Source organism: Tamandua tetradactyla, chromosome 8 (assembly GCF_023851605.1).
Source record: "Tamandua tetradactyla isolate mTamTet1 chromosome 8, mTamTet1.pri, whole genome shotgun sequence".
NCBI classification, from domain to species: domain Eukaryota; kingdom Metazoa; phylum Chordata; class Mammalia; order Pilosa; family Myrmecophagidae; genus Tamandua; species Tamandua tetradactyla.
In genome coordinates, this window is record NC_135334.1 from 16,467,477 (window position 1) to 16,485,640 (window position 18,164).

Sequence of the window (18,164 nt, forward strand, 5' to 3'; positions counted from 1 at the left end):
AGACTTTATCCTGGATAGAGGAGAAAAAGCAAAATAAGATAATGACTTAAGGTATTAGTTTCGATTACTTGATACCCTCCCCCTGGTTCATGCAGGATTGGAAGAAATGGCAAAATCAATAGATTCATAAAGAAAAAGGCAGTGATAGCTCCTATTACTGAAAGGACCCGCACATTTCCCCCAGGAAATTTGACAAGTTAATGAGCAGATTTTATTTTACTGTCATCGGATAAGGAAGAGCAAATGACAAAAGGAGTAGAAGCATTAAGGATTAAGATAGGAAGAAAAAGACAAGAAAAGGAAATCAAGAAATAAGAGGAAAAGAGATATTAATATTCTGTACAGAACTTTCATAAACATTTTCTAATTATGCCCTAATATAATCCTGTAAAAAGTATTATTATTTCCTTTTCATAAGTGATAAAGAAATAATAATTCAGGAAAGTTAAATAATTTGTCCAACTTCTCATATACAGCAGGTGATAAATCCTGAATTCAAACCAAAGAATGCTAAATTCATTTTACTATAATTGGTAGAGAAGAAAAATAACTATGGAAATACAAATAAAATGGAAATTAATATATTCTCTGAACTGAAAGGATTTTCAAGATTATTTAGTTTAATCAATCTCTTCTTTTTTTATTGTTTTTAATGTGAACTTCTTCAACCATGACCCTGAGAAGTGGCTATACACAAATACTTCAAATATTGGAGAATGTCATAATTCCCATAACATATCATTCCTTTTTTTTTTACAAAACCTTATTTATCTCTTCCTTTTGTATCACTTTAAGGTAAATTCTACTTCCTTAAATCTTACACATTGGTCTTAAATTTACTCCTTGGGGACATCATAAGCTGGACTTGTGAAACATTCTCACAAATTTGGAGACGAATTTTCTGCTTCATCTTTTCTGCTTTTGTTGCATGTCATGTTTCTCAAATACTGAGTGGTTGGAATTGAGTTCCTCCCAGATGTTCTTTGTGTTCCCTCCTCCTCCCACCCTCCTTTCCTTTGTTTATATTTATTGAACAGTTTAGACTGAGTTATGCAATGAAGAAAAGTACCGCTGCTTCCTTACTATGTTTCTATTACTGCACTCAAGTATTTCATCAGCCTTCAAAGCAACATTAGCTCCTGAAACTGAATGTTCTCATAAGTGAAATTTAAGGTTTTCACACTACTTTCCACTATTCAGTGTCAGAATCATTCTTTTTGTATATTTTGTTTTGTTTCTATAAAAGTATAGATTTTCATAATCCAATTTCATCTTTCTGGTATTTACCCATCATTTAACCATGTCAAACCAAGCATGTGGATTTTGACCCTGTTATCTAGTATAGATTGCATTCCTTGTATGATGTCCATGTAATAGTTAGGAAATTATTAATATTTTCCACTGATGTTTTGAGGAAAGTCTTCACAGAGGTGGAAAATGTTCAGGGTCTATACTGACTCTAGATGAACAGAGAAGAGTTTTTAGTAAAATGATGAGCTTCATATTTTAGATAAATGGATTTGTTAAAAATATGTGGGATATTTTCAGGGTAAGCTTGGAGCTAGGGAGACATGCTAGGAATCTATAGCAAACATCAGACCAGGGAGGAAGGAATGTTGAATTTACATACACTTATGAAGTAGAATTGATAAGTTTTAGTAAATAATTGGATGTAATGGCAGGAGGTGAGAGTGAAGAAAGAATAGCACGCTGCTAGTGAATACGATAATACAATACAAGTAGAAATCAATGAGTTTGAAAGTGAAAATCTGTTTTTTTCGAAGCAAAAAATCGGATATTTTTGTACCTGTTGACTTTCAGGAGCTTATGGACCAACTGATTAGTGATGACCAAAAGCCAATTGATTGCATGATTCTGAAACTAAAGAGAGAATGCAGAACTAGACATTTAACTAAAAATATGGAAATAAATAAGATTAGCAGTACCCCAACAGTGCATGAGAAAATAGAAGACTACTGAAGAAAGACCATGAGGGAAGAGCTGAGAGCCCTTGAGAAATCTGGGGAGTTCAGAGTCCCTCCTTCCCTTAACCCCTTTACCACTCCTCAGGTGAGTCTATGGCTCAGATACACTTATAAAATCAGTGAATATAAATAAACAAGCAAAGATAGATAATATTTATTTAACACTCACTCTGAGCTAGCAAGACTATTCTAAACCCTTTATGTACATTAACTTATTTAATCTTCCAAGAAACCATCAGTAGCATTTACTATTATTATTTCCAACTTGAAAAAGAGTCATAGCAAGACAAGGTTACCAGACAGCAATCAATGGAGCCAAGTGAAAACAGAGATACTGGTGAAGCTTGGGGATAAGGATGAGTCACATGATTGCAGTTGGTTCTTTTTAAATTATGATTATTTCTGATATTTAGAGCCTCATTCCAGATCCTAACAATCTTTGCATGGGGGAGAAAAAGAAACTTCACGTAACTGTATGGGCGATGTTTCATAAGGTGAGTCAAACACTTAGCTGGACATAGAGGAAAATATCAGAATGAGTATTTATTTGATGCATGATGGTTTTGATGTTAATTCCTGAAAATGACTCATCGAGTATTGTTAGTCATTTGATATCTGAGAGAATCCAGGGACAAAACTCTGCATGTGTGTTTGGATAGTAATTTTGTATTTATTCTCTTCAGCAAGTTCTATGATTGAATGATTAGTTATTCCAGGAAACATTTGCATCAATGAGACCAAATTTTAATATTCCAATGGGTAATCTTATGACACAATTCCTTACTATAGACATGCATTTATCATCCCCTAATAAAAAAGAGCCATATAATTTGTGTATTGGGGCTAATGTAGAAGACATATTAGGTGATTAAACATGCAAAAATAAAACAACAATCTCATTTTCTCTTTCAAATATTTGATGAAGGGCTGGAGACCATTAGAGAGAAAATATGCCTAATATCACAAATACAGGATCAAAATTTAGGTCTAATATATGATGATATGCTGTAGTACAAACTCCATTAGTATGATTCTGCATCCATTCCACCTAATGCCTTGACATTATAATAAACATTATATGGATATACACACAAACACACACCAAACATTTTCTGGAGAAAAGTTCCAATAGTAATCATTGATCTTAAAAGAGTGCCCAACATTCAAAATGGCCAAGAACAATTATTGAATGTACATTACTAAACAAAATAAGACATGTCCTCCATGGTGGAGCAGATTAAAGAAAAACAAAAAAATAAAATAAAATTGTGTTCATTTTCCATAAAGAAACAGTGAAAAAACATTATAACTAGTCTAGTTAATGCAAATTATGAAACAGTAAATAAGCGATGTACAGTGTGCGAAGAGGAGCAAGAGGGATGGGAAAATACAAAGGGAAAGAGAGACAAAAGCAAAGTATGTAATAAAAAGTGCATGCTCACACCCTTAATGTATACAGTATTCTGGTCCAAGTCAAACGGAACCTTATTCTCCTCTATTCTTTGGGGTATCACTTCCAGATGATTTTCTGGGTCACCTTATTAGAAAAGATTCTACAGACTAGCTTGATGCTGGAACCTTTAAGCTTTTGGTGTTTCTATGTCTCTATCCTCAAGCCAGTCAGGCTCTGTGCAAATAAACCCCCCAACTGGACCCCATTGATCCTTCGATCCTTTCTGCAGGCTCTAAAGCCTCCCCCAAGAGTGAGTTTCAGAGGTTTGAAGAGAGCTGGTGTGTCTAAGGGACCATATCCCCTGCAGTCAGCCTTGAGTCCCTAAGGCTTAGAGGTTACATCAAGTTCTCACTAGTTGGGGAAATGAATGATAAATAAAATAATGGGACATAACCAATCAGTCCTTGTACACAAAATGATGAAACTTTTGCCTAAGACTATTCTGGAGAAGCAAACAGATGCTATGAGGAACAGTTTATTGATTATCTTGACTGAAAATAGGTAGTGCTGCTTGGTAAAACTTCATTACTGATATCGAAACTCACAATGATTAATCCCTCTCAAATCCAATCAGAGGGTTCAGGATTGCTACATTTAACACTGAAGTATAAGTTTTTTTTTTTAATTTTGTTTACACACATACCATAACCACAAAATATACACTCCTCTACCCTCTTCTCCCTTTCCCCTGGTAACTTCTACTCTGTTCTCTCTTGAGGATTTACTATTTGTAGACATCTTATTAAGTGACATTATATGAAATCTGTCTTTCAGTGTCTTGCTTATTTCACTGAGAATAATTTTTTCAAGCTTCTTCTATGTTGCAGCATGTCTCAGAACTTCATTCTCTCTTATGGCTGAATAATATTCCATCGTGTGTATGTAACACATTTTGCTTATGCATTCATTTATTGATAGAGACTTGGGTTGTTTTTGACATTTGGCTATTCTGAATAAGGCTGCTGTAAGTATTGGCACATGAGTATCTATGTGTGACCCTGTTTTCACCTTCTTGGGAGCCATACCTAGAAGTGAGATTGCTGGGTTATAAAGTATTTCTATAATTAACTTTTTTTGTATGCTGTGTGGCGGTGGTCACATTTCTTTCTTTCTGCATGTGAGTATCCCGTTATTGCAGCACCATTTGTTGGAGTTTTGTTTAGTTGGTTTTGTTTATTTGCTTGTTCGCTTGTTTGTTTGGGAAGTGCATGGGCCAGGAATCAAACTCCAGCCTCCTCCATGGGAGGCAAGAATTCTGCCACTGAACTACCCTTGCATCCCCTATAATTAACTTTTTGAGGAACCACCATATTGCTTTCCACAATGACTACACTAATTTACATTTCCACCAACAAAGCATTGTAGCTCCAGTTTCTCCTCATTCTCTGCAATACTTATTTTCCTTTTTCTTTGTTTTTCCTTTTTTTAAATAATATTCATTCTTGTGGATGTGAAGTGGTATCTCTGTGTGGTTTTGATTTGCACTTACTTACTCACTACCAATATTGAGCATCTTTTCATATGTTTATTGGCCATTTGTATATCTTCTCTGGAAACATGTCTACTTAAAGTCTTTTGCCCAGTTTTTGAATTAAGTTGTTTCTCTTTGTTGTTGCATTGTAAAAGCTATTTATATATTCTGGATATTAAGCCTTTATCCAATATATGGCTTGCAATTATTTTGTCCCATTCTGTAGGTTGTTTTAACTTTCTTGATAATGTTCTTTGATATACAAAAGTTTTAAATTTTGATGAAATTGAATTTACTTATTCTTTTATTTTCTTTTACTTGTGCTTTTAGTGTCATTTCTAAGAATCCATTATGAGAGGATAAATTTTGAGTCATACAATTTGGTTTCAAATTCCAGCCATGCAATTACTGATGTATGAGAGTGAGCAAGTTTCTTAAACTATCTGAGAACATCAAATTTCAATATATCTATAAATTTGAGATGATGATACCTTTCACATAATGTTTTTATGAATTTCATACTAGACACTGTGCATGTAAAGAATTTTTTGAAGTATAAATCTCTGTAAATATGAATAATTAATATTATTTAATAATTTTTATATAAGCTATTATCAATTTAAAAATGGTTACTAGACTATCTTGAAGAGACCACGACAATTGGTATTTTATAATACAGGCATATTGTAGTATAATTCACATACCATAAAATTCACCCTTGGGGAGTGCAAGGATAATTCAGTGGCAGAATTCTCACCTGCCATGTGGGAGACCTGGGTTTGGTTCCTGGCCCGTGCACTTCCCAAACAAACAAACAAATGAAGAAAGAAGAACAGGACAAACAAAAAAAAATTCAATGAATGGTGCTGCAATAACATGATATTCACATGAAAAAAGAATGACATGTGACCTGTCCCTTATACAGCATATGAAACAAAAAAAAAAAAACTGCCCTCCCTTTTAAATTGCACAATTCAATACGTTAGTAAATTTTCTGATTTGTGCACATAACTCCATAGAACTGCAACATAATTTTAGAACAGTTCCATCACTTAAAAAGAATCCCTCAACCCCCATCTGTAATCACCCTTGTTCCCGGTTCTGGGCCCAGCAATCTACAAATCTCCCTCTGTCTTTACAGATTTGTCTTTTCTGGACATTTCATATAAATGGAATCATATATTATGTGACATTTGGATCTGGCTTCTTTCACTAAGCATAATGTCTTGAAGGTTTAATGTCTTGTGGCATTTATCAGATAATGTATCAAATAATATTCTGTTGTATGGATATACTATATTCTGTTTATTCATTCACCATATGATGGACATTTGGGTTGTTTCCACTTTCAGGTTATTACAAATAATTCTAATACCTACATTTTTCCAAGTTGTTGTGTGAGAGTATGTCGTTTATTCCCTTGCATTTTATACCTTGAGTGAAATTGCTTAATATAGACTATTGTTATTTCAACTTGAGTTAAATATGAAACTATTTTAAAGGAAAGATATTCATATTGACTTATACATTTTTATATAGGTTACTTTTCTTTACAGTATAGGGTTACATGTACGTTCTAGTTTTTCTACAATAATAAAACAAAAATTAAATGCAAAAAATAGTATAGAACCAATAAAATTTTAATAAACATTAATTTGATCTCTTGAATTGCACAGTTTTTCAGAAACCAAGTAACTGATACTGAGATTACTCAGAGACATATATTTATATTTGTGAGTCCTATGTTTTTAATTGTAGACATGATTTAAATTTAAAATGTATTCATTATTTCCATCCTATTTATTTTAAAAATAAGTAACTAATGTCATTTTTACTGACTAAGTAATCTGAGCAGCAATTACAATGATAATAACCACAGATGATTTTTTAAAATATTTACTACAATATTAAAGCTAATGAACTTTAGATGTCATTAATATCAGATGTGCATATGAACTAATTATGCATACTGACTGAACATTCTTTCATAGATTCTTTCAAATTTCCTAAGCCCGGATTACGAGCCACATGACAAGCTATTTTTTCTACCAATTTTCTCTATTTTATTACTTAGAAAATGCTCTTTACATATCATCTTCTGACAACCACTTAGCATTTCCTAGTTTGACCAGATATAGATACTAAATTTAAGAAGTTATTTCAATTAGAAAGTGACCTTCTATGTAGTTTATACTATCATTGTGTTATTCCTTAGTTTACCATCAAAATGAAATTTCAAAGTTTTCAAAGCAAATGTGGACCCCAATTTTCTTTCTTTGGCATGACCTCTCATGAGTTAGTTTCCCTTAATAAAAAAAAAAATTCCAAAAGAGTTTAATACCTATATCTTATGAATTTTTGAAACTATATTATGTTGAGTTGCAAATTAATCAGGATGGACTATTATTATGTAGTAATGAACAAGTCAAAAATTGTAGTGTCTTAAACCCACAAAGATATTTTTCCCAACTCATCCCTCATGTGCAGTGCTGTTGAGTGGGGTGTAGGGGTGGGGTCACTTAGATACCTAGATTGACTGGGTCCCATAGCAACATGTGTTGCTATAGTCACTACGGCAGAGGGATGGAATATTGAGAGATTGTGCAATGGCTTCCTAAGGAGTTTTGCCAGAATTGACAATAATTTCTGCCCCCATTTCATTAGCCAAAACAAGCATAAGAACTTATCTAACCTTAAAGACTAGAGAACTGAAAGTTAATAAACAAACTAAAGGATTTCAAAACAATAATAAAAAAATCATGTGTCTGGAATACTTGGAAAAAGGAAAAACAAAAAGGAAAACCTAAAAAGATAATATATATATATATATATATATACACACATTGTAATTCATACATTATGGTGGAGTGTTATCTAAATTGTATAGTCAATCTTCCATATTAAAAATTGTTAACATTTCTTATGTTGTTTTTAAACCCTTTCTTATACTCTGAATGAAAATAAATACAGTAAGATCATAAATTCACTCTCATTCTAATTCAGACATAAGAAGAAAGTGGAAGATATTTATGTTTTTTACATAACAAGACCAAATATTCCCAAGAACTTTCATGTGCTGATTAAGAAGAAAAAGATTTGATTCGGTAAAATTCTATTTGAATGCCCAGCACCCCAACTCCTCTTTGGAAATTATGAAGTCCTCATTTCCAAGGAATGAATAAGGAATTCATGAGTAGTGTTAGAACACATACATCAAAATTCTGGACATTTTAATTTATAAACATGTCTAGATAGAGGAAAGGAAAGGTGTACTAAAAATACTAACTGGGTAAATTTTCGTTCCTTCCATGGATTAAGTAAAAGTCTCGTAGTTGAGTGATGGGATGAGATACAAGGAGAGAAGGAAGGAAGAAAGAGGAGGGTCGAGCATGGAAACCCAGTCAATTTACAAGCACTGTCCTGATTGTTACTGTAGGGTATTTCATGGATATAAATTATTAGTAAGTTTATTGCATGTGTGATTAGTCACTACTACAGCTAACAAAGGAGACTGCCCTCAGCAGTGAGAGGAATGGCCTCATTCAATCATTTAGAGATTTTAAAGCAAGAACTGAGAATTTCAGCAAGCAGAAAGAAGTATTTCTATCTCTACTCCAGCCAGCCAGCTTCTCCTAAGGAATTCAACTTCATTGAATTCTGTAATTGTGACTGCCCTAAGAAATTCAGACTTGCCAATCTCCATGGTCTCAATTATTAAGCTAATTCTTAAAATAATTCTCTTAAAATTGCCATGCTAATGTATATATAAAATATTTTATATAAAATCCATATATATACAGGACTCCATGTATATAGCCTGCCAATTCTGATTTGCTGGAGAAGACTGAGTATACACTACACCTCAAGTGAGTCTACATGTGTGAAAAGAAAGTGATAGAGCCGTCCTCTACATTTAGGGATCTAAGAGGAAACTTGTGGCACTTTTTCCATCTGAAACCCTGGGAATCAGAAGCCTCCCTGATGTGTCCCCAGCCCAGTGTTGTTGGTAGCAGCAGACATGAAATATATAACCAGACTGAACTTTCCCAGGGCCTTTCATGAGGAAATTAACAAGAGAACTATTGAATTTGGTAAAATCCTTTTTGAAACACTGCTGGTTTGAAAGGATGTATGTCCCCTAGAAAAGCTGTGCTTTAATCTAAATCCCATTTTGTAAAGGCAGAATAATCCCTATTCAATACTATATGTTTGAATCTGTAATTAGATAATCTCCCTGGAGATGTGATTTAATCAAGAGTGGTTGTTAAACTGGATTAGGTAGAGGCATGTCTCCACCCATTTGGATGAGTCTTGATTAGTTTCTGGAGTCCTATAAAAGAGGAAACATTTTGGAGACTGAAGGAGATTCGGAGAGAGCAGAGGATGCTGCAGCACCATGAAGCAGAGTCCATGAGCCAGCGACCTTTGGAGATGAAGAAGGAAAATGCCTCCCAGGGAGCTTCATGAAACGAGAAATCAGGAGAAGAAGCTAGCAGATGATGCCATGTTCGCCATGTGCCCTTCCAGATGAGAGAGAAACTGTGACTGTGTTTACCATGTGCCTTCTCACTTGAGAGAGAAACGCTGAACTTCATCAGCCTTCTTGAACCAAGGTATTTTTCCCTGGAAGCCTTTGATTGGACATTTCTATAGACTTGTTGTAATTGGAACATTTTCTTGGCCTTAGAACTGTAAACTAGCAACTTATTAAATTCCCCTTTTTAAAAGTCATTCCATTTCTGATATATTGCATTCCAGCAACTAGCAAACTAGAACAAACACCAACACAAAAAAGAAGTCCCTGAGGCCCTCAGGCAGCCTTCCCAGAGTTTCATTACCTGGACTGATGTGGGAAAGCAGCAGAAATGTTTTTGTGTCTTAAACAAGGCACAAGAGTTCCTGAGAAAGAATCAATCCAAAAGGGTCTCAGGGTTATGATTAAGTGATTCTCCAGGGGAGATTGGTGGATGGGTGACAACTTGGAGACCATGGCAGGAATGGGTTAATCCCAGCAGATGCAGACATAGGACTAGATAATGAAATGGGAACACAGGACATTGTACATGCCAGAGAGAAAGGAAGGCATAGCAAAGTGGAGAAGTGGGCATTCCTCGCACCAGTGCTGTATTAAAGAAGTTCCGGAGCTCAGATCAAATCTAGGGAGATAGATGATGAGGGTAAAAATCTCACAGGTGACTGGGTTTACTTAAGCGTGACCATGTCAGTGTTTCCAACCATTTGGCAGAAATGGAAGCTCAAGATAAGGTGAAAAAAAGTTCAATTATGGAAAAATAAGGGAAGTTACATTTTGGACATCTGAGTTTGTGGCTTTTGAAGAGCAGTTTATCCTTATGAATCCTCTTCTGTTTGAAATTATCTTAAATTGAGGCTCCCCAAAGTTACAACAGGGACATCAGTTATACACACGTACCTGGGTGTGTGTCAGGAACTGAGAACAAAATGGGTAGGAGTGGAATTGTGGGTGAAAAATAATAGTCCTAATTACATTTAATGGACTTTTAAAATTATTTAACCTTGTGTTATTTCCTTTGCAACATTTTTCCTGAACATGAAGCTTATCAACTTCATTTCACATGGATCAACTAACCCGCTTTGGCCTGTTGCTGACTCACAGAGTCCTCTCTAGAAATATCTCCATGGAAACTGGATGCAGAGAGAAAGAAGAGGACAGAGAAATGACCCAACAGTTAATTTTAAGACTGAGGTTCCTTTTCTTTATAGTAGAGACAATGCTTTTAGCATAGCTTATGCAAATCAAATATAAATATATAACCTACAGTATTTATAACTGAATTATAAAAAACTAAAGAAGAAAAAAGAAATTACAACTAATGGTATTTTTTTTCCATTTTCTTGCCATTTCTTTATATTACCATCTCCTGGATTTTTCCTCTAATACCCACCCACATTACCAAGCTTTCAAGTCCTAGTAGTCAATAAAACTCTGTTCATATCCCATTTCACATTTTAACTGTACATTTCTCACAACAGGAATATATAATGTATTTTATACTTGCATAAAGAACTCTGTCTAAGTTATTTTTTCATTTTCCACACCAGCTAGATAAGTGGCTTTGCAGATTCTCAATGAATGCTTGCTACATTAATATTTTTGTTAATTAGGATAAGAGGAAAACTATTAGGTCTCAGGTACCTCAATGGAGAACAGAACTTCTAATATCAACTCTCAATTCCATGCCCTCATTGAGCTATAGAGGCCTCTTTACTCATTTTATAGGTTGGTTTGCATATGAGTGATCTCTGAGGTCTTTTCTAGATAGAAGAGTCTATTTAATAATGATGCTATAAAAATTAAATATGGCTCTGCCGGCCCACCGCGCGGCGCCCACGCCCCACAGCAGCCGACCCGCCCGCCCTCCTTCTCCCCCCTCTTTCTCCGCCGGCCCGCTGCGCGGCGCCCATGCCCCGCAGCAGCCGACCCGCCCGCCCTCCTTCTCCCCCCTCTTTCCCCTCCTGCTCCAGCGGCTCTCCAATCACCACGGTGCCCTCTTCCCCCGCCTTCACCAGCTCCTCCACTACCAGCCTCGACAGCCTTGCCGCCCTCACCTTTCCTCCTCCAGAACAGCTACTGGGGGAGTGGAGATAATACACAGCAGCTCCCGGAGCCACGAGGGAGATCAAAGGGATGGCGTACCCCATCCTGGAACGGCTGACTATCTGGGAGAACCAGCTCCGGTGAGATCACCAAGGGGCACGGGCTTTCCTGGGTGGGACGGCAAGCGACCGGAGCCCCTCCCTTCCACCTTCCCAGGCCAGCTGGTAGAATTGGACAGGTGGTCCCCTTAGGCCGCGGCGGCTGGTGCCCCCACCACGCGAGGCCCCCCGGACCAACTGAGATCGTTGGGTCAGAAATCCCCAGGCTGCGGAGAACAGTGACCGGGGGATCCCTTCCAAACACGTGACTCCCCCGTCTGGCTGGGAACAGTGCATTCTCCCGGGTTGCGACAGCTGGTGCCCTCCTGCCACGCTTGGCGCCCTGGGCCGACTGGCTAATTCGGCCGGACGCTCTCCCGTGCTGCGGTGGCCGGCGACCCTCCCCGCATTCAGAACCCCAGGCCGGCTGGCAATCTTCCAAGACGCTTCGGCTGCCGAACCTCCCCTACGGCGAGAATTTTCCAGAGTTAAAGGACCTACAGCAACTTTCACTGGTGGAACCCGTAGACAAATGTGTGCCACGAGCGCCACCTACTGGGCAGGATAAGAAAAACAGAACCCAGAGACTGCACAGAAAAATCTTTCAACCTGTGGGGTCGAACACCCAAGGAAATCTGACTAAATGCCCAGACGCCAGCAGAAGATAACAGATCACGCTCAGAAAATTGAACATATGGCCCAGTTAAACGAAGAAACCAATAGTTCAAATGAGATACAGGAGCTGAAACAACTAATGCTGAATATACGAACAGAAATGGAAAACCTCTTCAAAAATGAAATTGATAAATTGAGGGAGGACATGAAGAAGACATGGGCTGAACATAAAGAAGAAATAGAAAAACTGAAAAAACAAATCACAGAACTTATGGAAGTGAAAGATAAAGTAGAAAAGATGGAAAAAACAATAGATACCTACAATGACAGATTTAAAGAGACAGAAGATAGAATTAGTGATTTGGAGGATGAAACATCTGAATTCCAAAAAGAAACAGAAACTATCTGGAAAAGAATGGAAAAATTTGAACAAGGTATCAGGGAACTCAAGGACAATGTGAACCGTACAAATATACGTGTAGTGGGTGTCCCAGAAGGAGAAGAGAAGGGAAAAGGAGGAGAAAAACTAATGGAAGAAATTATCACTGAAAATTTCCCAACTCTTATGAAAGACCTAAAATTACAGATCCAAGAAGTGCAGCACACCCCAAAGAGATTAGACACAAATAGGCATTCCCCAAGACACTTACTAGTTAGAATGTCAGAGGTCAAAGAGAAAGAGAGGATCTTGAAAGCAGCGAGAGAAAAACAATCCATCACATACAAGGGAAACCCAATAAGACTATGTGTAGATTTCTCAGCAGAAACCATGGAAGCTAGAAGACAGTGGGATGATATACTTAAGTTACTAAAAGAGAAAAACTGCCAGCCAAGACTCCTATATCCAGCAAAATTGTCCTTCAAAAATGAGGGAAAAATTAAAACATTCTCAGACAAAAAGTCACTGAGAGAATTTGTGACCAAGAGACCAGCTCGGCAAGAAATACTAAAGGAAGCACTAGAGTCAGATACAAAGAGACAGAAGAGAGAGGCATGGAGAAAAGTGTAGAAAGAAGGAAAGTCAGATATGATATATATAATACAAAAGGCAAAATGGTAGAGGAAAATATTATCCAAACAGTAATAACTCTAAATGTTAATGGACTGAATTCCCCAATCAAAAGACATAGACTGGCAGAATGGATTAAAAAACAGGATCCTTCTATATGCTGTCTACAGGAAACACATCTTAGACCCAAAGATAAATATAGGTTGAAAGTGAAAGGTTGGGAAAAGATATTTCATGCAAATAACAACCAGAAAAGAGCAGGAGTGGCTATACTAATATCCATCAAATTAGACTTCATATGTAAAACAGTTAAAAGAGACAAAGAAGGACACTATATACTATTAAAAGGAACAATTAAGCAAGAAGACATAACAATCATAAATATTTACGCACCGAACCAGAATGCCCCAAAATACGTGAGGAATACACTGCAAACACTGAAAAGGGAAATAGACACATATACCATAATAGTTGGAGACTTCAATTCACCACTCTCATCAATGGACAGAACATCTAGACAGAGGATCAATAAAGAAATAGAGAACCTGAATATTACTATAAATGAGCTTGACTTAACAGACATTTATAGGATATTACATCCCACAACAGCAGGATACACCTTTTTTTCAAGTGCTCATGGATCATTCTCAAAGATAGACCATATGCTGGGTCACAAAGCAAGTCTTAACAAATTTAAAAAGATTGAAATCATACACAACACTTTCTCGGATCATAAAGGAATGAAGTTGGAAATCAATAATAGGTGGAGTGCCAGAAAATTCATAAATACATGGAGGCTCAACAACACACTCTTAAACAACAAGTGGGTCAAAGAAGAAATTGCAAGAGAAATTAGTAAATACCTCGAGGCAAATGAAAATGAAGACACAACATATCAAAACTTATGGGACGCAGCAAAGGCAGTGCTAAGAGGGAAATTTATTGCCCTAAATGCCTTTATCAGAAAAGAGGAAAAGGCAAAAATGCAGGAATTAACTGTCCACTTGGAAGAACTGGAGAAAGAACAGGAAACTAATCCCAAAGCAAGCAAAAGGAAAGAAATAACAAAGATTAGAGCAGAAATAAATGAAACTGAAAACATGAAAACAATAGAGAAAATCAATAAGATCAGAAGTTGGTTCTATGAGAAAATCAATAAGATTGATGGGCCCTTAGCAAGACTGACAAAAAGAAGAAGAGAGAGGATGCAAATAAATAAGATCAGAAATGGAAGAGGAGACATAACTACTGACCTCACAGAAATAAAGGAGGTAATAACAGGATACTATGAACAACTTTACGCTAATAAATACAACAATTTAGAAGAAATGGACAGGTTCCTGGAAAGACATGAACAACCAACTTTGACTCAAGAAGAAATAGACGACCTCAACAAACCAATCACAAGTAAAGAGATTGAATTAGTTATTCAAAAGCTCCCTAAAAAGAAAAGTCCAGGACCAGACGGCTTCACATGTGAATTCTATCAAACATTCCAGAAAGAATTAGTACCTACTCTCCTCAAACTCTTCAACATAATCGAAGTGGAGGGAAAACTACCTAATTCATTCTATGAAGCCAACATCACCCTCATACCAAAACCAGGCAAAGATATTACAAAAAAAGAAAACTACAGACCAATCTCTCTAATGAATACAGATGCAAAAATCCTCAATAAAATTCTAGCAAATCGTATCCAACAACACATTAAAAGAATTATACATCATGACCAAGTAGGATTCATCCCAGGTATGCAAGGATGGTTCAACATAAGAAAATCAATTAATGTAATACACCGTATCAACAAATCAAAGCAGAAAAATCACATGATCATCTCAATTGATACAGAGAAGGCATTTGACAAGATTCAACATCCTTTCCTGCTGAAAACACTTCAAAAGATAGGAATACAAGGGAATTTCCTTAAAATGATAGAGGGAATATATGAAAAACCCACAGCTAATATCATCCTCAATGGGGAAAAATAGAAAACTTTCCCCCTAAAATCAGGAACAAGACAAGGATGTCCACTATCACCACTATTATTCAACAGTGTGTTGGAAGTTCTAGCCAGAGTAATTAGGCAAGAAAAAGAAATACAAGGCATCAAAATTGGAAAGGAAGAAGTAAAACTATCACTGTTTGCAGACGATATGATACTATACGTAGAAAACCCAGAAAAATCCACAACAAAATTACTAGAGCTAATAAATGAGTACAGCAAAGTAGCAGGCTACAAGATCAACATTCAAAAATCTGTAGCTTTTCTATACACTAGTAATGAACAAGCTGAGGCGGAAATCAAGATACAAATCCCATTTACAATCGCAACTAAAAGAATAAAATACCTAGGAATAAATTTAACTAAAGAGACAAAAAACCTATATAAAGAAAACTACAAAAAACTGCTAAAAGAAATCACAGAAGACCTAAATAGATGGAAGGGCATACCGTGTTCATGGATTGGAAGACTAAATATAATTAAGATGTCAATCCTACCTAAACTCATCTACAGATTCAATGCAATACCAATCAAAATCCCAACAACTTATTTTTCAGAATTAGAAAAACCAATAAGCAAATTTATCTGGAAGGGCAGGTTGCCCCGAATTGCTAAAAACATCTTGAGGATAAAAAACGAAGCTGGAGGTCTAGCGATGCCGGACTTTAAGGCATATTATGAAGCCACAGTGGTCAAAACAGCATGGTATTGGCATAAAGATAGATATATCGACCAATGGAATCGAATAGAGTGCTCAGATATAGACCCTCTCATCTATGGACATTTGATCTTTGATAAGGCAGTCAAGCCAACTCACCTGGGACAGAACAGTCTCTTCAATAAATGGTGCCTAGAGAACTGGATATCCATAAGTAAAAGAATGAAAGAAGACCCGTATCTCACACCTTATACAAAAATTAACTCAAAATGGATCAAAGATCTAAACATTAGGTCTAAGACCATAAAACAGTTAGAGGAAAATGTAGGGAGATATCTTACAAATCTTACAGCTGGAGGCGGTTTTATGGACCTTAAACCTAAAGCAAGAGCACTGAAGAAAGAAAGAAATAAATGGGAGCTCCTCAAAATTAAACACTTTTGTGCATCAAAGAACTTCATCAAGAAAGTAGAAAGACAGCCTACATAATGGGAGACAATATTTGGAAACGACATATCAGATAAAGGTCTAGTATCCAGAATTTATAAAGAGATTCGTTCAACTCAACAACAAAAAGACAGCCAACCCAATTACAAAATGGGAAAAAGACTTGAACAGACACCTACCAGAAGAAGAAATACGGATGGCCAAGAGGCACATGAAGAGATGCTCAATGTCCCTGGCCATTAGAGAAATGCAAATCAAAACCACAATGAGATATCATCTCACACCCACCAGAATGGCCATTATCAACAAAACAGAAAATGACAAGTGCTGGAGAGGATGCGGAGAAAGAGGCACACTTATCCACTGTTGGTGGGAATGTCAAAGGGTGCAACCACTGTGGAAGGCAGTTTGGCGGTTCCTCAAAAAGCTGAATATAGAATTGCCATACGACCCAGCAATACCATTGCTAGGTATCTACTCAAAGGACTTAAGGGCAAAGACACAAACGGACATTTGCACACCAATGTTTATAGCAGCATTATTTACAATTGCAAAGAGATGGAAACAGCCAAAATGTCCATCAGCAGAAGAGTGGCTAAACAAACTGTGGTATATACATACGATGGAATATTATGCAGCTTTAAGACAAGATAAACTTATGAACCATGTAATAACATGGATGGACCTAGAGAATATTATGCTGAGTGAATCCAGCCAAAAACTAAAGGACAAATACTGTATGGTCCCACTGATGTGAACGGACACTCGAGAATAAACTTGAAATATGTCATTGGTAACAGAGTTCAGCAGGAGTTAGAAACAGGGTAAGACAATGGGTAATTGAAGCTGAAGGGATACAGACTGTGCAACAGGACTAGATACAAAAACTCAAAAATGAACAGCACAATAATACCTAATTGTAAAGTAATCATGTTAAAACACTGAATGAAGCTGCATCTGAGCTATAGGGTTTTTTTTGTTTTTGTTTGCTTGTTGGTTTGTTTGTTGTTGTTGTTTTTTACTATTATTACTACTTTTATTTCTTTTCTTTATATTAACATTTTATATCTTTTTCTGTTGTGTTGTTAGTTCCTCTAAACCGATGCAAATGTACTAAGAAACAATGATCATGCATCTATATGATGATGTTAAGAATTACTGAGTGCATATGTAGAACGGTATGATTTCTAAATGTTGTGTTAATAAAAAAAAAAAAATTAATGTTCTGCAAATCCATGCACTTGGGCCTATTTTCTCACATTTTCTCTTCTTAAAACGTTTTTTCTTTTCTCCACCCATCATATTTTTATTCAGACACCTAATTCAGGAAGCTCTCCATGCTTTTCTTATGTTTACACTATATACTTATAAAGTCATCTTGTAATTTATCATTGATTATTGAAATATAATTTTATTTTGATATCGTTTTAAATATCACTATATTTAATATCAAATAAAGTAAGTACATTTAAAAAAATAATAATAATAAAATATGATTATGGTGCATTTAGATTAGCTTCTGTTGTGGCCTGTTCTAAGTTTCCCCTTTAGTTCTTTTCATTGGCATCCAAGTGCTTAGGCTCAACTCTATAAATAATGTCAGTAGAGGACTGAGGGCCACACATATGAGGATATTATTTACAAGGAGCTATCCAAGCCAATCTTACAAATTGTTATAGACTTTCAACAACGTTCATGGCCTGTGCTAACAACTGCAAGGGATATAAAGATGAAAGCAGTAGTAGAAAATATATGGGGCATGCAACACCTATATTCAGGGAATTTTTGATCTATGAAACAGATAAGAAAAGTAAGATATAAAACCTTACTCAAAAGCAGACAAGATCAA